At 43.3% G+C, this 25151-nt stretch overlaps 1 protein-coding gene across 1 annotated transcript in view; it reads left to right on the top strand.

Moving 5' to 3' along the window:
* The window catches only part of LOC139368253 (nerve growth factor receptor b), an 80734-nt gene that overhangs the window by 20827 nt on the left and 34756 nt on the right, over positions 1-25151 (top strand). The window lies entirely within an intron of this gene.

Consider the following 25151-nt stretch of genomic DNA (forward strand, 5'->3'; position numbering starts at 1 on the left):
CAGGGAGACTGAAAGCCAATGTAATATAGCATGCGGAACTCTGGAAGCAAATAGAGCTAATGTAAAAAAAAACAAGGTTATTTAGGATCCATAAACCTCGAACACATGCAGGAGGCAGACAGTCAGAGTTACAGTTCTTTAATATGTATTTTCTCTTTTCGTTTTGAAGGGGATTACAATAAATGAAAACATTTTAATTTATTCTTCGTAGCCCGCTTTGGGTCCGTTCGGCAGTCGCGGTTGTCTCAGTCGTTGCATCTTGGTTCCGCTGGAGAGAGGGGAGAGCTGAAATCAGTAGCATAGTCGCAATGAAAAGGTAGCAGGTACTTCAGTCACACAAGAGCTGCGGTTGACGTCGTTCAATCGTTTGGCTCTTTCCAAGCAGGGTCTCATTCGCTTCAGTAGCAGCTCCCCTCTCCCCAGGTAGTGTTGATGGCTTGATTGAGCCCTGTCATCTGCTCTGTAGCTGGTTTGCTGCAGTGTCGAATCCCCAACACTGACTGAAGAGCTACCTTTATGCCAGTGGCAGCTTGTTAATGCTATGCTCATCATGTGTGTTGGGCAACTACTTGACTCGCTCATTCCCTCATTCACTTAACCAGACAAACACAACAAAAAGGCTTATCAATTTCAAACTATTCAAAATATGAATAAATAGTTTAGGCCTATTTAAATAGTGATAACTGTAAAACAAACCACACATGTGGACTAAATAAATAAAGCACAAATCAGCGAAAAGGGAGAAAACTAAACACACAAAGCAATGGCCCACATATCGAGTAGCTTGCAATGTCAAGGTAGGAGAGACGGAGAGCTAACACTACTGTACGTCAGCTACCTAATGTTACCGGGATGTATTGTAATATGGGGAGATCGGGAAGCAATTAGAGTTAGCTCACACACGGAGCGAGAGATCAAAACAGAGGCCACACGCAGGCAGGTGCAGGCGCGCACACACACACACACACACACACACACACACACACACACACACACACACACACACACACACACACACACACACACACACACACACACAGACCGTACATCGGTTCCCATCCAGCACATACTTTTCTTGACATTCAGAGATGAGTTGGAGCCATTGTATTGTGTTGTCAATCAATGATACATATTGTATAAAGAACCACCACCACAGTGCCAACCCTAACCCTGCACTATATCAGCCCTATATGACTCTATCAGATAATATCTCTATCTCCCTCACCACAATATGGACATTGTTGGGCCAGAGATGTAACTACCACTCCATACTCGTCTCAATGTCCAGATAGACTCATCCCAAACAAAGACCACCCTCTGTGTCTCCTGGGGCCACTTGAAAGGTCATGATCACTATTGGCTCTGAATTACTTTTATATAATTTCGCCCCGTGGCCATCGCAGTCCTCCGAACCTGGAATTCCCCATGATCAGCATCACCGCAGATTTCAATGTCTTCGTGCTTCCTCCCTGGATTAAATCGATGCTTTATGTGAGTTTATTATAAAGGGAGTCTATTGAACAGTCATGGAAAGGCCTTTAGGGAGGCTGGTGGATGTGATGGCGTAATTTCGGTAGCGTACTGCAGACGGAAGGAGACCAGGACTAAAGGGAGTCTTTTGTGCTCTCCCATGATCCCTTTTGGTGCGACAGGCTGTTTGATGGCCCAAGAGGCATGCTGGGCTATTTCAGGGACCTACAGAAGATGAGTGAACCCTTTACACTCGTGGGAATTGGCCTGTATGTATAGTGCTAGATTAAAATGTGTCTTACAGAAGAAATACGAAAGCATATGCATAAGCATGGTAGCAATTGAAAGGGGATTATGGGAAAATGATTAGACTAAAGGTGAGGACACAACAGTTCACCTGACACAAGACTGAATCCAAACATTAGACATTTGATTACATGTGCATTTTATATTGACTGTACTTTTCGCCACATTTGAAATCTGGAAATACTCTGGATAAATTCAGTAACATGATAAGAATATTCCTGGAAAATGTGGAGTAGGTGCAACAACGGGTTTAAGTGAGAGGACTAACTGCTGTCTCCAAGTGGCCACACCAAAGTGTGCGCACTTCTTAAGCTATTGCAATGCACTTTTATGGCTCTAACTACAAGGTGCTTTTTTGAGCTCTCCTAGCCGTGTCATTGAGGAACTAGGGCAAGCACACTTGTTTTGTTTGGAACACAGCCCTGCATCCCCGCAATCACACAATTACTTTTGTTGTTTATCCAAAAACGTCCCATTACAAATCGAAATCTGGGTCAGGTGGGCATCATTTGAAAGTGTGTTCTATTGCCAACATGAATAGCTAAATTATAAAATATGATCTTAGTGTTAGGCTTTCACAGGCCAATTCAGAGAAACAGATTGAATTTTCACAATAGACAACCACAGGCTCATTCTGTTCAGAACAAACCAGGGTATGGAGCCATGTCATCTTGTCATCATACCTCAAACATAGTGATCATAAACGTTGGCAGTGTATACGACATGCGTTTTATTATATGAAAATGTGAAGTGCTCATTTAGACTCTCGGGTGTTTGCCTTGCTTGCAGAACATCAAAGCTGTGTTTATTATAATCCTCAACGTCTCACCTTTCAAAATACATAGATTTGTCCTGATTTACAGCAGTTTCCTCACTCAGACAGCAGAACATTTGCAAAAGCTTCCCGATTTGCTGGAGAGATGGGGGCAACTTCTTGTACTGTGCGGTGCTTAACTTCAGAACGTCTGTCGGTCAAAACCCATACAGCGCTGTGAAACGCATGGTCTGAGCTCTGACGTCATTTATAGCATGACACTGCACAGCCACGCCGTTCCAACCTCCATGCTTATCAATGCCTAAATCTGCTATTTAAAAAAAAATTGTATTCCTTTGAAATTGATATATAGTTATGCTTGAGTTTGCGTAAGAGGAAGCTATATCAGCATGTACAGTTGAATAATGTTACATTAACCTCGGGAGTCAGGAAGCAGGTGCCGAATGTAAGTTTAATAATGATAATTACAAATGAAGAAAACATGAGAAGCGTACAGAATGTGAATGAAAGCAATACCACCTAGTGACTGATTTCTACTGAGGGCTAAATAAAGGGAGAGAAATCAAGAAAATAATGATGTCCAAGTGTGCGTAATAATGGGGAGCAGGTGTGCGTAATGATGGTTACCAGGGCAGGTGGTTAGTAGACCGGCGACGTTGAGCAGGAGTAGGCGTGACAGTAAATGGCAGAATTTAGAGAATCTGTCAACAACAACCATAATAGTAGTAAAACCATCAGAAAGGGGGAGATCAGTGACAAAGTCTATGGACAGATGGGCCCAAGGCCGCTGAGGCACGGGAAGGGGAAGGAGTTTACCTTCTGGAGCGTGCCGGGGAGATTTGGTTTGAGCACATACGGAGCAGGAGTAGCGGGCGCGTAGCGGGTGACCTCCCACGTCAAGGTGGGCCACCAGTACTTAGTGAAGAGAGATTGAATGGTACGGGTAATATCTGGGTGTCCAGAGGCGAGGGTTGTGTGTGCCCAGGACAACAGCCAATTCCTTACCCCCGTAGGGATGTAGGTGCGCTCCGGAGGGCAGGTAGCAGGCGCATGTTCCCACTGCAGAGCCTGGCAGATGTCCACGTCTACGTTCCAAAGCACGTGAGCAACGATCCAAGAGGGTGGAATGATGGGCGCACTCAGGATCGGTACCTCTCCCGAGTCATGGAGACGGAACAGGGCATCGGCTTTGATGTTCTTAGAACCTGGGCGATATGACAGTGTGAAGTTGAATCTAGTGAAGAAAAGGGCCCACCTTGCTTGGTGCGGGTTCAGCCGCCTTGCCGTCCATATGTACTCCAGGTGGTCGGTGAGATTGAGGAATGGCTCCTTGTCACCCTCCAAGGAGCTCCTGGTAGCCGACGTCATGTTCCTCTCTGCAGGAGACAGTTTCTTTAAGAAGTATGCACATGGTTACAATTTCTGTAGGTTACCTTGGCGTTGGGACAGGATGGCTCCCATGCCCACTTCTGAGGCATCCACTTCCATCACGAAGGGCATCACGGGATCTGGGGTTTTTGGGCAACGGGCGGAGGTGAAACACTTCTCCGCTTTATCATAAAGGCGGTTATCCAGGAGGCGTCTCAGGACTACTCAGACGTGGGCGACGTGATCCTCCAAGGTGGCCGAGTAGACCAGGATGTCGTCAATATACACGACCACCTGGGGCCCGATCATGTCCCGGACCACCTCGTTCACGAATGCCTGAAACACTGACAGAGCATTGGCTAATCCATAAGGCATCACCAAGTACACGTAGTGCCCAGACGTCGTGCTGAAGGCCGTGTTCCACTCACCCCCCTCCCGGATGTGGATCAGATTGTAGGCACTCCGCAGGTCCAGCTTCGTAAAAAAAACTATTCGATGGCAGCCGGTACCAACGGGAGAGGGTAGCGGTACTTAGTGGTGATAGAATTTACCCCCATCATTCTTGGTCACGAAGAAGAAGCCTGCCGACGCAGGAAATGTGGATGAGTGGTCAAAACCCTGTTGGAGAGCCTCCTGGATGTACTCCTCCATGGCCTCGATCTCAGCCACCAACAGAGGCTAGACGCGGCTGTGCGATGGCGCAGAACATTCTAGCAGGTCGATGGCACAGTCCCAGAGGCAATGAGGAGGGAGACAGGTGGCTTGGGTCTTGGAGAACACCTCCCAGAGATCCTGGTAAACCTCCGGGATGTCGGGCTCGAGGGCAACCACAGGACTCTCAACCGACGTGAAACATCAGGGCAAGGGAAAGCAGGTCCTCCGACATCCGGGTGCCCAATCTGTAATGTCCATCCTTAACCAGGAGATGGTGGGGTCATGACGTTGGAGCCGCGGGAGGCCGAGGATAACGCTGTGCACTCGTGCGGTGATGATGAGGAAGGGAAGGCTCTCCTGGTGTATGGATCCCAAGGTGAAGGTGAGTGGTGCTGTGACGTGTGTGATAATGCCTGATCCCACAAGTCGATTATCCAAGGAATGGACTGGAAGAGGAGAGCGGGTATGAGGAGATATTCATGGAGGAGACGAGGGCCCGCAGCACTAGAATCCCCTATAGAGGTAAAAACAACACATGAGTAACAGCCAACCAGTGAAATGGAAACCAGGAACGGTTTGGTGGAAACCATATCTCCATTGGTTCAGGATCTGCCTCGGGACAGCCAAAGGATGGAGGCGAGTGGCGAGGTGGGCTCAAACAAACACTCAATATTTGAAAGAAAATAAATACTCTGTGAACCCACTTCCTATATGAACATGATTCAGAGTCTGATGTAATTTTGCAGTCTGCAGACGGCTTATACAGTAGTGCACTTACCAGTAACATCTTAATCTAGATTTTCATTCCAGGCATGAAGTTTCACAGACCACTGTTTTGTGTTTTGTCCTCATCATCATATATTACTCTTGTATCTAACCTAATCATGTACTCTTACTATCTGATCTAATCGTTTTAAGGAGCACATGATTCATCATTACTTCTCAATCTGTATCCCTGCCAGATGTCCTCATCCATTAAGGACGTGGAGTGAGTTGATGCAGCCTTAAGGCTATAGAGTTGATGCAGCCTTAAGGCTATATACTGCCAGAACCTAGTTAGCAGGGTGGAGAGAGAGAGAGACGTAGAGTGAGTGAAAGAAAGAGAGACCCGAGAGAGCGAAAAAGAGAGAGAGAGAAGAGAGAGAGAGCCAGAGAGAGAGAGAGAGAGAGAGTAGGAACAGGAGACACTGCTTCTTGTTGTAACTCTAGCGGTGAGAGAGATCAGTGCGTTTAAGAATGGAAGGCGTCAGGAAAGCCGTTATGTCCGTCCATTGACATTTACACTGTATCCAATTCATTATTCTGTATGTCTTGCGAAGTATATTTTTGTCGGCCATTGGGATGATTCGGCATTCTAGCAGCTCATGAAAGTGGAGGGAGTTGAAAAAAGATCTGCGATGGTTGAGAAATGGTTGTGTTTACCTTAGTGCCGCCAATAGCTGCTGTGAAAATCCAATTTTCCCTCTCATTACCAAAGGGATTACTGTTAGTGTTATATTGGAGATTTGAGAAGGAATACTCTCACCAGTCCTCTCCTTAGAACACAATGATGATAATATAGAACATACTCTGAGTGTGTCACAAATGGCATCATATTCCCTATACTGTACCGTGCACTTCTTTTGGCCAGGGCCCAATGGGTGGCTTTTCCTGTGGGTCCTGCTTTTTGTTTCACATCCATGGGCTTATTAAACACTAAAGATGACAATGACACTATTAGTAATATATTCTTTTTTTTTTAACAATGGCAACACTAGCTATTCTATCTTGGAATTTGAGAGGCCGAAACTGTCCTATTAAACGTTCCAGCTGCGTTGGTATCCTAGCAAGAAACCATGTTGATATAGCAATGCTCCAAGAACCACAGCTGCTTCCAAAAGGATTCACACAGAAAGAAAAAATATATATTTGTACAAAACTAAAAGGGGTGATCATAATGATACATAAATAAACTCAAAATGCACCTGTTGGGTAAAGGTGAAGACCAAGAATGCAAAGTCACTTTCTTTAAATGGAAAGAAAAATTGCCTTTATTAATGTGCATGCTACAAATTCACATGGTTCTATGTTTTTTTTGTATTCTCTGAACAGCATCTTGTTAGGATTAACTGAATTCCATCTGGTTCTTGGGACAGTCGTGAATGCCATTTTGGACATAGTAAGACTAACTACAATCCACACGCAACCAAGGCTCTCCAGCATATACTCTCTGGTTACAACCTCATTGATGCCTGGACGAGCACATAATCCTGAAGCTAAAGAGTACAGGTATTCAAGCAGGGCGTAAATCATTCTCACAAATCGATTTCACACTATTATCTACTCCGCTATTGTCTTTAATTAAGAAAATAGAAATTAGACAGAAGAGCTTGTCGACCACCATGCTTAATACCGCCAAACTTCAAATTTCAGAATCTGCTAAACGATCCACAATATGGATTTCTGCGATCAATTCGAAATTGAACTAAATTAATTCATAATGATCAATACAAATTCAGTCGGACCCCTGGATTCTATGGGATGCAACAAAAGTTTTTACAAAAAAAGAATGCAACTGCATTTGCATCTGGGTTGAATAAATCACTATTAGAGAAGATATCACCTCAAATCTCTCTCAATTAACTCAATAGAGCATTGGATATCATGAATAAAGGCAAATCACCTGGATGGAACGGCTTTCCTCCTGATGTGTATTTGAAATGCTGGAATCAATTAGGTCCACTATTGCTTTAAACAATTAATACAGCCGTTCACAAGGTTCATTTGGGAGAGATGTGAATACAGCACTAATCCCCCCCCCCCCCCCCCCCCCCCCAAAAGACAAGATGCCACCCAGTGTTCTCACTATCGTCCCCTACCTTTTGATTAACACAGATATTCAACTGTTTTCTAAAATGCTGTCATCCCGTCTCGAGACGTACGTACCCAAATTGGTCTGTCTTGGAACAGATGGGAATTGCCTCCATTTTCATTAATATGGTTAAAATACTATATTCCAATCCCTCGTCCATAGTTATAACAGGCAATGTCTGCTCTGCTCCATTGAAAATGACTAGAAGCAGCAGACAAGGCAATCCAATTTCGCTATTGCTATTCTTATTCTCCACGGAACCCCTGGCCCAGGCGATTTGTCAATCGAAAGGAAATAACATACATTTCCATAACATCTACTGATCACTTCATCTCATTATATGCAGACAATATTTTACTACCTTACATCTAGACATTGTATCTCTATCGCTCCCTAACGCATTGAAGATTCATAGATACATTTAGCTTTAACCTAAAGCCCTACAGTACTGCTGCTCAAGACCCCGATGGATGACTCCATTGCTACTTATGGAATCCCAATAGTTTCCCTTTTTAAATATATGAGTAGATATATTTCCTTCCCTAGGTAAAACCCTTGCCAGAAACTTTAACGGAACGCTCAGATCAATTAAATCCAACCTCGGTAGATGGTTACTTTTAACCAGCAGAATGTCTATTATCAAAAGGAATATATTGCCACTGCTGAATTTCTTTAGAGGTGGGAGGCATGCTTTCTTCGAGGGGTGGGGGGTGGAAGAAGGCATCCAAAAGTAAGTTTGTTCTGAAGTGTCTCCCGTTTGAGACGCACCCTCCTTGATGCTAGTCCCTTGTAAGTGGAGTTGACGGCCAGTAGCGTCTCAAGTGAAATGATGATGGTTATCTAAAGGAAAGTGCAACATGCCTTCGACTCTGATCCATGCCAGTGAGGCCACCGTGTAGAGGTCAAGATTCGTAGGCCATGGGAGGCTATCATATCGTGTGACAGAGGTCTGTTTGGGAGGTTAGAGTGGTTCAGAACCTCCCCAAGGGACATGACTGAGATGGAGAAAACAACAAAGGGTTAATCCCCCAAAATTCCTGCTGGGTTCAAATTGCTCCAACGTTGAAGTTGATGAATGAAAACAGTCTAGTTAACCATAACCAAGCCTCAGTCAGAGCGACATCTTCGGTGTGATCGTAAATCAACTTGGACAAAGTGATGTTACTGTGGAGTGTATGTGATTAATCCTCAATGGAATGCTGGTGCTGTACAATGCTCCGGGGCGAAGTTTCCCCTAGGTACAGATCTAGAATCAGATTCTCCTCCCCCAATCTTAATCTTAACCATTATTGGGGAAAATGCAAAACTGATCAGCGTCTAGAGGCAACTTCACTGTACACCGTGTACAAAGGAAGATGGGGCCATGAAATTGCTGTGTAATATGGCTAATAACAGGATCGGTTTACAGGGTGACAGATGTGTTTGTCTGTTGAGCCCTGGGGGTTACTGTTACATGCATACACGTGTGCTCACATACTGTACATGTGCGAATATGTGTGTGTGTTCTATACAATAGCTAAAACAGGTTGGTAAAGCTAGCCTTATTGTAACAGCTTTCTCTTGGACCATGACTGGGTAAGCAGTCCTAAAGGTCCTCATGTCCAGTTCTTATCAATTTGAAGCACTGGCTGAGTACCTCAAGGTTAGTGGGGGAAGAGGAGGACACCATCCATGGCCTCCCTCCCTCCTTAGGATTATACCCCAGACACGCTGCACATGTTCTGGGCTGGCCCCTAACCCAAGGCTGGGGCCCCTGGATGTATGGCCTCAGGGCCAAGGGTAGTGGAGAGGCTGACGACAAACACACGCACACGTATATTAACATAGGTTCACAAACAGTGGTGTAGTGGAGGCTAAACGCACATACCCACCTTTTTTGGTGGGGCGCAAGCGTTTACACACCTTTTGCGCAAAAATGTTTTGAAAGTTTAGGGAGTGATACTTACCTCTGAACAGCGGATATTTTTTACCCACGTATATATTTTTTACCACTACTACACGCACACACACACGCACGCACACACGCACGCACGCACGCACACACTCACTCACTCACTCACTCACTCACTCACTCACTCACTCACTCACAGACAGACGTTGAGGTTCATGGGCTGACTTATTGGACATGACAGAGCATTGTATACAAGGTCAGGTGGGGATCAGAGGAGAGGGGATGGAGGAAGCATCGGGCCAAGTGCATTCTGTTATTAGTTGGGTAGGTGGGGGAGTAGGGGGGTGGGCTCAGGCTGTTTCCTTCCTGTGTTTGGTTGACATTAACGATTAACGACAGACTGCCCTCAACAAATCGGGAAAAGGAGTGATCAACTAACCAGCACCATATACCAACTAGGTTTTTTTAGTGGAAACCGGGTTACAGAGATTTACCGAGGACTCCCTGCCCAAACCCACTCCCGTTTTCCAGGATAAATAACTGCGAGAAACTGGTCAATTATAATCCATTATTTATATGAACAGCATGACGTGAAATTGAACTGTTAAATTATATTCAATGTCTAATTCTGGCTTCTCTATAGCATTCTTTGCTCTGCTATCTGATCAATAATGATCGATAATCATGGCTCAGTGTATGCTGTTGTAATAGCCTATCGCATTTACTATATTGGTTATGCATATTGTTTATGCTGAAACTGTATACATAACCTTGAAGTACAGTTAGTAGGCCTACGGTAAAGTAATGCCACTGAGGCAGAATGCAAATATGCAAGCGCAGAATAAAATGTAGCCTACAGGCAGTTCGACAAGTGGATTGATCCGACATGCAGGCCTACATCCCCCAACAATTGTGAGGCAAGTGCAGAGGGGGCTTCAGCAAGTGCAGAGGGGGCTTCAGCAAGTGCAGAGGGGGCTTCAGCAAGTGCAGAGGGCGCTGTAGCAGCCAAACGTCCTAGAGTGATGCAGTCTTACCTCAAGCTGACGCAAGCACTGAATGAAATTCTAGCAGAAATGGCTGCGAGCGACGGATTCTCCTACCATGCCATTGCAAACAGCATTGTGCCACACACCATCTTCCTCACTTTCTCCAATGTGCTCCGCAGCTCCCCTCTCACCTCATACTGTACTATCCATCTTCTTCAGCATCAACACAAACTTTGTGGAGCCAAAAGGCTCACGTTTCATTTATTTTTTGCTGTGGCTATATTTGGATCTCAATTATTATTTTGTTGCTCAGAATTTTCCTGCAGGAAATGCAAACTTGTAGTGTTTTGGAGGTTTTAAAAGGCTTGTGAAGTTTGTAATTTCGACGTAAAAATGTCAGACTTGAATTGCCTTAACAAAAAAATATATCAATCCCTAAAAAAATGCCAATGAATTATAATCCATATAATAATTCAAATTGCTTGAAGCAAACGGGCTCAGATTAAGATGCTACTTGAGTAGACTAGCCTATGTGTTTTGACCAACATATTATTTTGTGAAAAGCCAGATTTATTCGAATGAGAGAGAGAGAAAGAAAGAGAGAGAACGAGGGAGAGATTTTATGTTCCATAGAATTACCACATCATTAGCTGAGGCGACTGGTGAGACCCTCACCCGGGCCTAATAACTTGAGACTATTTTGTCTGTCTGCCCCTACATCTGTCTGTCCGTCCATCCGTCTGTCTGTCTTTGTAAAGTGTGCCATTGTAAGGCCATAGCGCGGGCTACCCTCTTTGAGTCCACTTTTGACTTCTATGGCCTTGCATCAGTTCTATTGACTTGGGCTATATGGCCACAGTTGACCTTATCTCCTGAACCCCATTGCTCTCTGCTCAACACAATACAAGCCTTGTGCCGACGAAGGGAGTTTTAAGTCTCCAAATTCCACGCATGTAGATGCAAAGAATTGTCTCCTTGTGTTAAGGACTCATAACAAATAACGAATGGCGCAGTGTGGCCATTTTCTGGAATGTTGTGTAATTCAGCCCTTCGACATTCCAAGAAGAATTTTTGGGAGTTGCTTTTTTAATTGCAGCGTTGTGTTCCGGTCCAGGGATGACCACAACACTTGTGGCGGGGCTCGTGCCGCTTCCATTCATGGCCAATTTTCCAGTTGGTAGCCCAAGTCCCTGTGATAGATGGATGATGTGTTGGAAGCTTGTATGTAGGCTTGCTTGTAGCATGGCCAACCCTTCCCAACGGTAATTCTTATCAGCTATATGCCATAGTTATCAGATATCTGCATTGATCATGGCATGAACGCAACATGCAACAATTTAAATCATTTTACAGTTAAATATAAGGAAATCAGTCAATTGAAATAAATTCATTAGGTCCTAATCAATGGATTTCACATGACTGGGAATGCAGATACCTTACAAAAAAAGAAAGGGGCATGGATCAGAAAACCAGTCAGTATCTTCTGTGACCACCATTTGCCTCATGCAGCATGACACATCTCCTCTGTCAAAGCTATATATTCAAGTTAAATGAACTCTTGTCTTTATTTGTAGTTATTTATCAGAAATGAATGTTGGTCCTTGGTACTCTGAATCTTGTCCAGCAGTCCAAATCTAATGGGGAGAAAAGGCTCTTCAGTTTTCCCCCAGCAGGTTATTAACGAACACATTTTATGAGTGATGTATATCAATACCTTTGTTTTATAGCACTGCCTGACTTTTTTAGACCTTATTCCTCAATTTGACCATTTGGGTGAAAGGAGGAGCAGAGGTTGCAGATGAACACAACAAGAGAAAGACAGGTAGAGGAGGGAGGGCCGGCGAAGAGAGAGGAAGAGAGACAAGAGGGGTTGGTGCAGAAGCAGAGCGAAGGAGAGAGGCTAAAAGGGGAGAGACGGAAGAGAGGATAGGAGAAAGGGGAACAGATGCTGAGAAGAGTGTCCCGGTCGATAAAAGCGATGGAGTTACTCCTCTGCACTCTCAGGTTTCGGCGGGTGACCTCTAGCAGTGCCTATCACATTCTGCCGCAGAGCAGACACTCACACACGCGCGCAAATATGTACACGTGCAAGCACGTGCAAGCACGCACACACACACACACACACACACACACACACACACACACACACACACACAGCAACAACTGTGCACAAGTCCATCCGCACATGAATAAACACAGGGGTATGTGCACAGATAAATGAGAAAGGTCAAGGGGAGCGAGAGAGAGAGAGAGAGAAAGAAAGAAAAAGAGAGGCACCCAAGTAAGAGCTAGCCATATAGCCAGAGAGAAAGAAAGATCAGGTGAGGAGAGCAAGCAAGCCATATAGTATTTGTATTGGCAGAAATTACGTCATTACATGCGGAAGTACATTTTTGTCACCGAGTCTGAGCAATGAATGAACATCACAATTTCTGAAATACTTTTTTAAGCAACTGTTAAGTTACTTAACTGGATTCTAGGACAGGACTGGGCTTGTGGTGGGAAAGGTTACAGTTTTGGCACCACTCAAGCGTAATGACATGTAATAAAAACAGGGTTGTGTCGGAAACCCCTCTTTCTCCAGCCCTGAAACCATAAACCTCCACTGTGGAGTCTGTAAAAGACTAGGAACACTGTTGACTACAGTATTCAAGAGGTTGGAATGCAGAATGGTCATTGCTTTTTCAGGTGTGGCCAGCTACTGAAATATCCACACACACACACATTTATGAGTGCCTAGTGAAAGTCTACCCACCCCTTGCAGTCTTGACATGTTGCTGCCTTAAAATGTTATCTTAAAATTGATTCAACTGGATTTTTGTATTTCTTTTTTTTCAAAGCCAGCATTCTTCTTTCTCTGTGCAGGGAGAGATTATCAGGGCACACCTTATTCCCAAATTGATAACGTTTATCGCGCATCGAGAGTCACGTGGAGACGAACAGATTTGGTTCAGTCAGTTCAGTTCAGTCAGTCATCCTGAAGAGCCCTTCCCATCTAGCTAGTTTATGCTTGTGGCTAGATAATATCAGCGAGAATTTGTCTGCCGAAGTTGGGACTTTGGGAGTGTTCAGAATCATTCTGTTTTTATCTGAGTAATGTTTTATTATACACTACCAATCAAAAGTTTTAGAACACCTACTCATCCAATGGCCTTTTTCTTTATTTTTAAATTTTTTTACATTGAAGAATAATAGTGAAGACATTGAAACTAATGAAATAACGCATATGGAATCATGTAGTAACCAAAAAAGTGGAAAACAAATCAAAATATATTTGAGATTCTTCAAATAGCCACCCTTTGCCTTGATGACAGCATTGCACACTCTTGGCATTCTCTCAACCAGATTCACCTGGAATGCTTTTCCAACAGTCTTGAAGGAGTTCCCACATATGCTGAGCACTTGTTGGCTGCTTTTTCTTCACTCTGCGGTCCAACTCATCCCAAACCATCTCAATTTGGTTGAGGTCGGGGGATTGTGGAGGCCAGGTCATCTGATACAGCACTCCATCACTCACCTTCATGGTAAAATAGCCCTTACACAGCCTGGAGGTGTGTTGTGTCATTGTCTAAATAAATCACAGACAGTGTCACCAGCACAGCACCCCCACACCATGACACCTCCTCCTCCATCCTCCACGGTGATAAATACACATGCGGAGATCATCTGTTCACCCACACCGCATCTCACAAAGACATGGCGGTTGGAACCCAAAATCTCAAATTTGGACTTCAGACCAAAGGACAAATTTCCACCGGTCTAATGTCCATTGCTCATGTTCATGGTCCAAGCAAGTCTCTTCTTCTTATTGGTGTCCTTTAGTAGTGGTTTCTTTGCAGCAATTTGACCATGAAGGCCGGATTCACACAGTCTCATTTGAACAGTTGATGTTGAGATGTGTCTGTTACTTGAACTCTGTGAAGCATTTATTTGGTCTGCAATTTCTGAGGCTGGTAACTCTAATGAACTTATCCTCTGCAGCAGAGGTAACTCTGGGTCTTCCATTCCTGTGGCGGTCCTCATGAGAGCCAGTTTCATCATAGCGCTTGATTGTTCTTGGATAGTGGCGCACATGACCACCTCTCTTGTATCCATCCACTTCAAAAAGAGCAGGCCATCTTGTCGAATCCATCCCATGGTACCCCAATCAGCCCGCTTAGGCATGTCATTCACCTTGGTTTTCGGAAAGCCCACTGTTGGCCTGAATGGTGCCACAAGCCCACACATCCTGCTTCCTCAGGTCTGTGAACAGGGTAGGGCTTGTGTAGAAGTTGTCCACAAAAAGTTTGTTGCCCTTCCCCATTCGTTGAAAATCTAATAACTCCATGACGGAATCATAGCTAAGTCCCTTACCGGTCGCACAACTGCTCGTCCCCTCATAAACAAAAAAATTGCACTTGTATGCACACGCAGAATCAACCAAAACAAACAGTTTGTAACCCCATTTATTTGGTTTGTTAGGCATGTATTGTTTTAGGCCAATTCTGGCCTTTGAGGTTACCATCCTCTCATTGATGGAAAGTCCTGGGCGGGCTGAAAATAGGTCTTGCAGGCCTCAACCACACTGGTAGAGAGGTTTTATTTTGCCGAGCCTATCAAACCTTGCTGTGCCTCGCTTCTTCTCGTTGTCCTCATCAACTTCTGGGTCACTGATATGAAGCGCCCATGACATTGTCAGACACATTTTGCATGACATGACAGTGGAGAGGAAAGGCAGTTGATAGAGGGGAGCAGTTTTCCAGTAGTCTTTAGCTTCACATGACCCATGTAAATGACCATTGACAGGTAACAAAAAAGATCTGACGTGGGAATGGGCTTCCATGCCTCTTTCTTGCCTGCCATACTTATTAGTGTTCAACACCATCAACAACTGACAAGGTGAAAAACAGCTGAAAAAGTTGAATGGGGCTGTACTTCGAGGTTATGTCCAGCTCAGGTCCTGGTGGCCTTTTCTGTCTGAATGTTGGAGGAAGTGGCTCGACATCCTCCTCCAGCACAGAGTGCCAACGACCCTCTTCCTCTCATTTCAAAACGTCATGAGAAGTATTTACCAGTCCAACACTGCATCTTCTCCGTACAAAAACATCTCCTCGGTTTGCGAGTCAAAACTGTTCACTATCTGACTCATCTTGTAGTAACTCCGTCTCACTTTCCCTATCAATTTCATCGATAATATCATGTAGATCTGTATACCTAGAGTTTGCCTTTGATTTTCCAGATTTAGTTGCCATAATTATTCAGATAAAACTGGGGGAAATGCTCTCGAAACAATACTGCTATGCGTAACCAGCGTGGCTGGTTCAGGTAAAATTTTCAATGGCAAATTAGTGTCTTTACGCTCGAGTTTCAAGCAAGGGCTAGTCTTTCTGAATATAACCGTTACACATTGCCGTTTACCTCAGCTCATTGGCTGTCTACCATGACGATCAGTGGTCATTGGGCCGAAATACAGTCAATCAACGAAGCACTGGTCATATCATTGGTGCGCAATGAGGTCATTGTTTGGTGTGTTCAAATCAGTTCCTTTCAGTCAATACGTCCCGCGAAAATAACCATGAAGTCTGGTGGGTGTTACTAACAAACAGAGGATTGCAATGAAACCAACCATGAGTGGAAAAACGTAAGTTTAGTGTGAGTAATTACATCGAATGTTTCGTCAAAAGTTGAAGGAGACAAAATTCATGACACAAGCCGTTTACAAAATGTTTCGTATTAGGCTAGATTGGACCTTTTGTATTACCAAAAGATGATCTTGAAAGATAAGTGATTATTTTATTGCTATTTCTGACTTTCGTGACTCCTGTCCTTGGATGGAAAATGTATATTATGCATTTCTACGTGGGGCGCTGTCCTCAGATAATCACATGGTATGCTTTCGCCGTAAAGCCTTTTTGAAATCTGACATGGTGACTGGATTCACAAGAAATTAAGCTTTATTTTGTTGTATAACACTTGTTATTTTATGAATGTTAAGTATTTATCTTCCTGTAATTTGAATTTCGCGCCCTGTAATTTCACCTATGTTGTCGAGGTGTCCCGCTAGCGGCATGCCTTTCCGAAACAGGTTTTAAATGATAGGTATGCACAATCCTGTTACTCTGGTTGTGTAAATTGCTGTTTCCACCTAACTCTGTACCTAATCCACAACGGCTGTGCACATCTCGTGTTCTTACCCCCACCCTCTGTACCCTGAAACTTGCACGTTCAGAATGAGGTATCTCTGTTCCGAACAAAGTCTCTCCTCTATTCTAACAACAAACAGTTCTTAGTACTCGCAGGAGAACACAGAGGACTCCGAATATTTGGCCCCCTAATACAGTAGATATCAGTTAGTTTGACACATTGAGACAGTTGTGGTGGATTAAGGAAATGTGACAAGGTTGGGCTATATAGGCAAACCCCAACTCCGAATGGCTGAGTTCTCACTCTTTTCACTTGTGTGTATGGTGTGACCTGCTCTCTTATTAATAGATTTTGAATAAAGAAATAACTTGATTGCTGCCCTTGTCTCTCCTCATTAATGAATTAGCATTTCCACGACACGGTCTTCATGAGAGCCAGTTTCATCATAGCGCTTGATGGTTTTTGCGACTGCACTTGAAGAAACTTTCAAAATTCTTGACATTTTCCAGATTGACTGACCTTCATGTCTTCAAGTAATGATGGACTGTCATTTCTCTTTGCTTATTTGAGCTGTTCTTGCCATAATATGGACTTAGTCTTTTACCAAATAGGGCTATCTTCTATATACCAGTCCTACCTTGTCACAACACAACTGATTGGCTCAAACGCATTAAGAAGAAAATTAATTCCACATATTCACTTTTAAGAAGGCATACCTTTTAATTGAAACACATTCCAGGTGACTACCTCATGAAGCTGGTTGACAGAATGCCAAAAGTATGCAAAGCTGTCATCAAAGCAAAGGGTGGCTTATTGAAGAATCTCAAATATAAAATATATTTTCATTTGTTTAACACTTTTTTGGTTACTAAATCAAATCAAATCAAATTTATTTATATAGCCCTTCGTACATCAGCTGATATCTCAAAGTGCTGTACAGAAACCCAGCCTAAAACCCCAAACAGCAAGCAATACAGGTGTAGAAGCACGGTGGCTAGGAAAAACTCCCTAGAAAGGCCAAAACCTAGGAAGAAACCTAGAGAGGAACCAGGCTATGTGGGGTGGCCAGTCCTCTTCTGGCTGTGCCGGGTGGAGATTATAACAAAACATGGTCAAGATGTTCAAATGTTCATAAATGACCAGCATGGTCGAATAATAATAAGGCAGAATAGTTGAAACTGGAGCAGCAGCACGGCCAGGTGGACTGGGGACAGCAAGGAGTCATCATGTCAGGTAGTCCTGAGGCATGGTCCTGGGCTCAGGTCCTCCGAGAGAGAGAAAGAAAGAGAGAAAGAGAGAATTAGAGAGAGCATATTTAAATTCACACAGGACACCGGATAGGACAGGAGAAGTACTCCAGATATAACAAACTGACCCTAGCCCCCCGACACATAAACTACTGCAGCATAAATACTGGAGGCTGAGACAGGAGGGGTCAAGAGACACTGTGGCCCCATCCGAGGACACCCCCGGACAGGGCCAAACAGGAAGGATATAACCCCACCCACTTTGCCAAGCACAGCCACCACACCACTAGAGGGATATCTTCAACCACCAACTTACCATCCTGAGACAAGGCCGAGTATAGCCCACAAAGATCTCCGCCATGGCACAACCCAAGGGGGGGGCGCCAACCCAGACAGGAAGATCACATCAGTGACTCAACCCACTCAAGTGATGCACCCCTCCTAGGGACGGTATGAAAGAGCCCTAGTAAGTCAGTGACTCAGCCCCTGTAATAGGGTTAGAGCCAGAGAATCCCAGTTGAAAGAGGGGAACCGGCCAGGCAGCGACAGCAAGGGCGGTTCGTTGCTCCAGAGCCTTTCCGTTCACCTTCACACTCCTGGGCCAGACTACCTGATTCCATATGTGTTATTTCATAGTTTTGATGTCTTCACTATTATTCTACAATGTAGAAAATAGTAAAAATAAAGAAAAACCCTTGAATTAGTAGGTGTTCTAAAACTTTTGACCTGTATATATTTTTTTTAACAAAAATGTAACATTAGACGTTAATGCTGTAATTGTACATTTTCGGTGAAATCACTACAATAAATGTGCTTTAGCTGTTACCCTGGCCGGATATTGGCTACAGTATCTAGCTGCACTACATGACCAGAAGTATGTGGACACCTGCTCGTCTAACATCTCATTCCAAAATCATGGGCATTAATATGGAGTTGGTTCCCCCTTTGCTGCTTTAACAGCTTATACTCTTCTGGGACGGCTTTCCACTAGATGTTGGAACATTGCTGCAGGAACTTGCTTCCATTCAGCTACAAGAGCATTAACGAGGTTGGGAACTGATGTTGGGTGATTAGATCTGGCTCGCAGTCGGTGTTCCAAGTCATCCCAAAGGTGTTCGATGGGGTTAAGGTCAGGGCTCTGTGCAGGCCAGTCAAGTTCTTCCACACCATTCTCGACAAACCATTTCCGTATGGACCTCACTTTGTGCATGCTGAAACAGGAAAGTGCCTTCCCCAAACTGTTGCCACATATTTGGAAGCACTGAATCGTCTAGAATGTAATTGTATGCTGTAGCGTTAAGATTTCCCTTCACTGGAACTAAGGGGCCTAGCCTGAACCGTGAAAAACAGCCCTAGACCGTTATTCATCCTCCACCAAACTTTATGGTTGGCACTATGCATTGGGGCAGGTAGCATTCTCCTGGCGTCCGTCAGACCCAGATTCACCCATCGGCCTGCCAGAGGGTGAAACGTGATTCATCACCCCAGAGAACGCGTTTTCAATGCTCCAGAGTCCAATGGCGGCAAGCTTTACACCACTCCAGCCGACGCTTGGCATTGCGCTTGGTGATCTTAGGCCTTTGTGCAAATGCTAGGCCCCGACGAACAGTTCTTGTGCTGACGTTGCTTCCAGAGGCAGTTTGGAACTTGGTAGTGAGTGTTGCAACCGAGGACAGACAATTTTTACACGCTAAACGTTACAGCACTCGGCGATCCCGTTCTGTGAGCTTGTGTGGCCTACCACTTCGAGGCTTACCCATTGTTGCTCCTAGACATTTCCACTTCACAATAACAGCACTTATAGATGACAGGGGCAGCGCTAGCAGGGCAGGATTTTACGAACTGACTTGTTGGAACGGTTGCATCCTATGACAGTGCCACGTGGAAAGTAACTGAGCTCTTCAGTAAGGCCATTCTACTGCCAGTGTTTGTCTATGGAGATTGCATGGCGGTGTGCTCTATTTTATATACCTTTCAGCAACGGATGTGGCTGAAATAGTCAAATCCAATAATTTGAAGTGGTGTCCACATACTTTTGTATATACTGTATTGTGTACTTCCCTTTCTTTACTGAGGCGAGCGGGAGCAAAGGACACTGTGTTGTTGTGCTGTCGGCCTGCAGCACAAACCATCCCCATTAAGCAGTGTAGACTGTATCACTGTGACATCCAGATGGTTACCTCCAATATTACAAGTTATTTCTCGTGTATGCTGCTATCCTACGAGAAAAGAAATCAAGTGGGATGGTATAACTTGGAAATGGTGACCAAATCCAGATGGTGACCAATAACGTTACGTGAAGTTATTTCTCCCTTGCCCATCGAAATAAACATCACTTGAAGAGTTTATTTCCAAAAACGCTACATCCACCAATTTTTTCACACGTATGTTTTTTTCAACCGAGATGATTGTGTCTGTAAAATATTATTGTTCTCAGATGTTTTATTAATATATTTTAGTTGTGTATTAAAATGTTTTTATTTTATTTTTACAAACCACTATATATTGATTGTTTAGCTGTAATGGAATGTTGGTATACTGTATATTTGATGGTGATATGTGTTTGTCTCACCTAGCTATCTTAAGATGAATGCATTGACTGTAATTCGCTCTGGATAAGAGCATCTGCTAAATGACTAAAATGTCAAATGTAAATGTTTTACCTACCTATCTCATATAACTATCAAGAAGGTGTTGAAAGCATTCCACAGGGATGATGGCCCATGACTCCAATGCTTCCCACAGTTTTATCAATTTGGCTGTATGCCCTTTGCGTGGTGGACCATTCTTGACACACACAGGAAACTGTTGCGTGTGATCAACCCAACGGAGTTACCATTCTTGACTCAAACCGATGTGCCTGACACCTACTACCATACCCCGTTCAAAGACACTTAAATATTTTGTCTTGCCAATTCACCCTCTGAATGGTACACATACACAATCCATGTCTCAATAGTCTCAAAATACTTATTTAACCTGTCTTTTCCCCTTCATTTACACTGATTGAAGTAGATTTAGCAAGTGACATCAATAAGGGATCATAGCTTTCACCTGGATTCACCTGGTCAGTCTATGTCATGGAAAGAGCATGTGTTCTTAATGTTTTGTACACTCAGTGTAGCATTTAGCTAAAAAAACATGATTATTTGTCTTAAAATGGGTATATAGCGTTTTGGAAAGAAACTCTTTGCTTTCTTTTACAAGTTGTAACTAGCACCATGTTGCTGTTGTTGCCATCTAGCCAAGATAAACTAGCTGAGAAGGGTTTATCAGGATGACTGACTGAACTGAATCCATCCGTCTCCACCCTCGACTCTGAACTCTGTGACATACGTCATACATTTGGGCACCAGGCTTATCCGTACAGCTTCTCCCCACTGTGGAAATCATCAATGTGTGTCTTGCTAGCTGTCAATCAAATGACGAGGTGCTGAAGCTCATTGGTTGGAACTCTTATTGATAGGAGGCTTGCTACATGGGCCCCGCTTGCAGTACTCAAAATGGTGCCACACAGCTTCCAGAAAACCGTTGCTTTCAAACTAGGGATTTCATGACTAATTGAGGTAAGACAGTAATTCTGTTAATGGATTATGCATTTGTGAACTACACGTAGACACATCCAGCCCAAAGCAGGAAGGTAAAAAAATACATACCTAGTTGCCGAAGTTCCAGAACATCTCTTTATTACTTGGCTGAAGGTGGAAGCACCTTGCTTTTCAAGTATTGTGGTGGCAGTGTCATGTTATGTTATGGGGTATGCTTGTCACAGGCAGATACTGGGTAGTTTGTTAGGAACAGAATAAATATTAAATATACCACGGCTAAAAAATAAATGTCCATTTGCTAGTGGAAATGTTTTTAACATCCACTGAAGTAGCTAGCAAGTTTACTAGTTAGCTAAGGTAAGCTAACGCACTTCTGTACATCACGCTGTAACATACAATTTACCTTATTTTAGCACCCCAATAACGAAATCATTCCAGGTCAACTTTAATATGAATACCATTGTAAAGCACAATTTCTCCCCTTTCCAGAAAAATCAATGACGAGCCCTTCATGCTGCCCGTCTCTGAATGATTGAAGAAGGCAATGAGCTCCGTCGGGTCTTTAAAAAAATGACGGGTGGGGAAGCGAAACCTACTTTGTGATAGGGAAAAAGGGGAGATAAGCCGTGTGGTGAAACTGCTTTTTTCATCCGAGCTGTCCAACTTATCACCTCTAAAATGTAAATAAAAACACTAAAAAGAGTTTATATAATGTGTCATTACACACATATTTGAAGGTTTATGTCGAATTTGAATCGGGTTTTTAGGGCGGCGCTAAAGTTATCTTCAGAAGTAAACAGCGGCTGTCGAGGCTTTTGAGAGTGATGTGCTACACAGAGGGGTCTGTTTTTTCAAATGTTCTCCAATACTATCGGGCCATACCATGTCAATAATTTTCATTTTCATTTCATTTTTAAGTGGTTAGAGCTTTGAGCCAGTAACCGAAAACTGACAAGATAAAAATCTGTCGATCTGCCCCTGAGTAAAGCAGTTAACCAACTGTTCCCCATGCGCTGCAGACATGGATGTTGATTATGGCAGTTAGTATCAATTGCAGATCTCCTCTTGTGGGAGCCGGCAGCATTGATAGTCTATGTTCGCTAGCTAGCTAATTAATTATGTTCTCAGATCTACTTAGCTAGCTAGTTCTTACTAGTGTCTGGGTGTCGGTATTTCAGAGCAAGTTCAACCATAATTTCCCCCCGGGAATGCTGTGCCATGATAGTGCTGTGCCATCACTATCAGAATAAAATGATATGATATCAAGATAAAAGGCAGTTAGAATTGGCTGCTGGGGGTGAAGGAAGAAGTAGACTGAATTTTTTAATCAGTGGAATGCTCGGTGGATAGCTAAGGGGATGGAGAAAATTCTGGCATTTGATTGCAAATATGCGGAGGGAGTCAAAAAGAGAAGTTGTATAAAACACCTGTCTGTGGATTACATCTTAAAAATAAGGGCATCCATGGGATCCATGACAGAGAGGGAGGAATGTTAATCCATGTACATGGGTAAGAAGAGTCTAGCTAGCTACATTTTCAGATATTATAAGTTTCTAATTTTGTCTGAAAGTCATTTTCATTGCAAGTTAAAGCGTACTGTTAGCTAGCTAGCTAACATTAACTGGCAGGCTTTCTAGCTAACGTTACATGTATGATCTTTGTAGTAATATTAATCGTATTTCAGAAAGCCAATTGTATTTCCAGTTATAGCCTAATGTTATCTAGCTAAACATTGAACCTAGTTTGTTAGCTTTAGCTACCTGCAGATTCATGCATGGTGGCTAGTTATGAAAATCAGTTTGTATTGCTAGTAGTATATGGGTTGGGATTATTGCTGCATTCAAAACAACTGGGAACTCGGAACGGGCAACTCAGAAACCTCAGACTTCAGTGCATTCAAGATAACTCTTTCTAGAGCCCCGACTTTCCGACCTGAAGATCGCTGACGTCAAGATTTGACTTTGTATTTTTCCAAGTTCCCAGTTGCCTTGAAAGCATCATTAGGTCCATTGTTTAGCTAGCTTGCTTCATGTCTGAACAAAAGACTCCACTTTGCTAGATGATTGTATGACCCATCAAGTTAGCCAGGTGTGTCTGGAGGTGATTACGGTAATCTAATGGACCAGATAAAGTGTATTTTTGCTACTACTTTAACCACTTTAGTCTTAAAATCTTTGGTTGTTTACTACACCACCTTACTCTGTTTAGCACATGGACTCACATGTGAATCCTAAAAGAGATGGGCGGGGCTAAGGCTTAAGAGTGTATGAACGATTCTGAATGGGTGTGTAGACAAAGAAAAGCTCTCCAGTAGGTGTACCAGAATATTCAAGATACATTTTCTTAAAAGTGGGGTCACAAGTTTATCAACTTTCAAATCAAAATTAATTTCCCATTGTTCCTCAACTGCAGTGTATGATATACCATTTTCTAGCTCTGTCTCTACTTTTATCCAAGGAAAAAATCACAAATTTCAAATTTAGCTACGTAGGACCGAATCGAGCAGGTCAGTCATATATTGCCATCTAGTTCATCCCCTGAAAGTTAGCTTGTTATCTAGCCATATTTACGTGATCTGTTATTAGCTAGCTAGCCAATTTGACGTGGTCCATCAATCAATGCATCCAATCATGTCTGTCAGCAGCAATTGTGATTAAACACTCTTTAAAACAAGGTTAAAAAGAGGATAGCTAACTTCGCTGGATAGGTCTATGCTGTTTGGAGGAAAAAACATTAGGTCTACCTACCACTATGTTTAGCCAACTGTACAAAGGTTCTACCTGTAGCTTGCAAAGTAAACATTATCAGCTAAAAGTGCATTGGCAAAACCTCCTGCTGCTTGACAGGCAGAGCCTACAAAGGATGAGAAATTAACCTAAGCCACTCATACTTGTCAGGTATAGTTCACTCAAATATCCAATTAATTGTGGCCAATATTTAGAGATATCATAAGACTACCCTCATGTATCTGAAATTACATGATCAATTGATGTTTACTGATCATGATACGCAGGCAGTTGCTGCTGTATATTTGCTGTATACTATACTTGCTGTATAACTCTGATGATGGAGCCAAATGTGCGCAATTGTTTGCATAGAATAATCGGAAATGTGTAGTTCTGACTACGCTCTACAAGATATTACAACTAATAGTTAACATTTGTTTAACAATCCCTTGAAAATGGCAGGCAGTTATCAAAGGTTTTAGCGGAGATGGGGGGTCTCCTTGCCTCCCAGCAGGCAAATCGAAGGCTTTGAAACTTATTGTGATGTTTTATTCATAATGACCTATTGGGAATTATAAACTGGGTGGTTCGAGCCCTGAATTCTGATTGTCTGACAGCAATAATGCACCTTAGGGGGTTTGTGATATATGGCCAATATACCACGGCTAAAGGCTGTGTCCAGGCACTCCGCATTGCGTCATGCAAGAACAGCCCTTAGTTGTGGTATATTGGACATATGCCACACCTCCTCAGGATTTTGCTTAATTATACAACGGGTGGGTCTAATCCTGAATGCTGATTGGTTAAAATTCGCGATCCAGCCGGTGTCTAGTCCACAAGTTACTACCGGCTAAATCTAAATCTGGTCATCAGACCAGCCATGCAATTTATAAACTTGATCTCCACTATAAAAAGCATCTAGACATTATCTCACATTTCTTTTAGACTGAATTTAGTTTTCAATAGAGGAGATTTGTGTGAACCTTGCTGTCCGTCTCTCCGATATTTGCAACATTGTTTCAATATTCAAATTCTATCTCCAGCATAGTAATGAACGAGTCAGGACAAGACAGACAGGCAGGCAGCGTTACTCAGACAGTCGAAAATCATGAATCAGCTGGCACCAATGATATGGATAGATACAAAGAAATGTCATTTGAAAAAAAGTCAAATGAAACAAAGCGCTGCTACTGTAGTTTGCCGTCT

This window comes from Oncorhynchus clarkii, chromosome 16, assembly GCF_045791955.1.
Source record: "Oncorhynchus clarkii lewisi isolate Uvic-CL-2024 chromosome 16, UVic_Ocla_1.0, whole genome shotgun sequence".
In the NCBI taxonomy this organism is placed as follows: domain Eukaryota; kingdom Metazoa; phylum Chordata; class Actinopteri; order Salmoniformes; family Salmonidae; genus Oncorhynchus; species Oncorhynchus clarkii.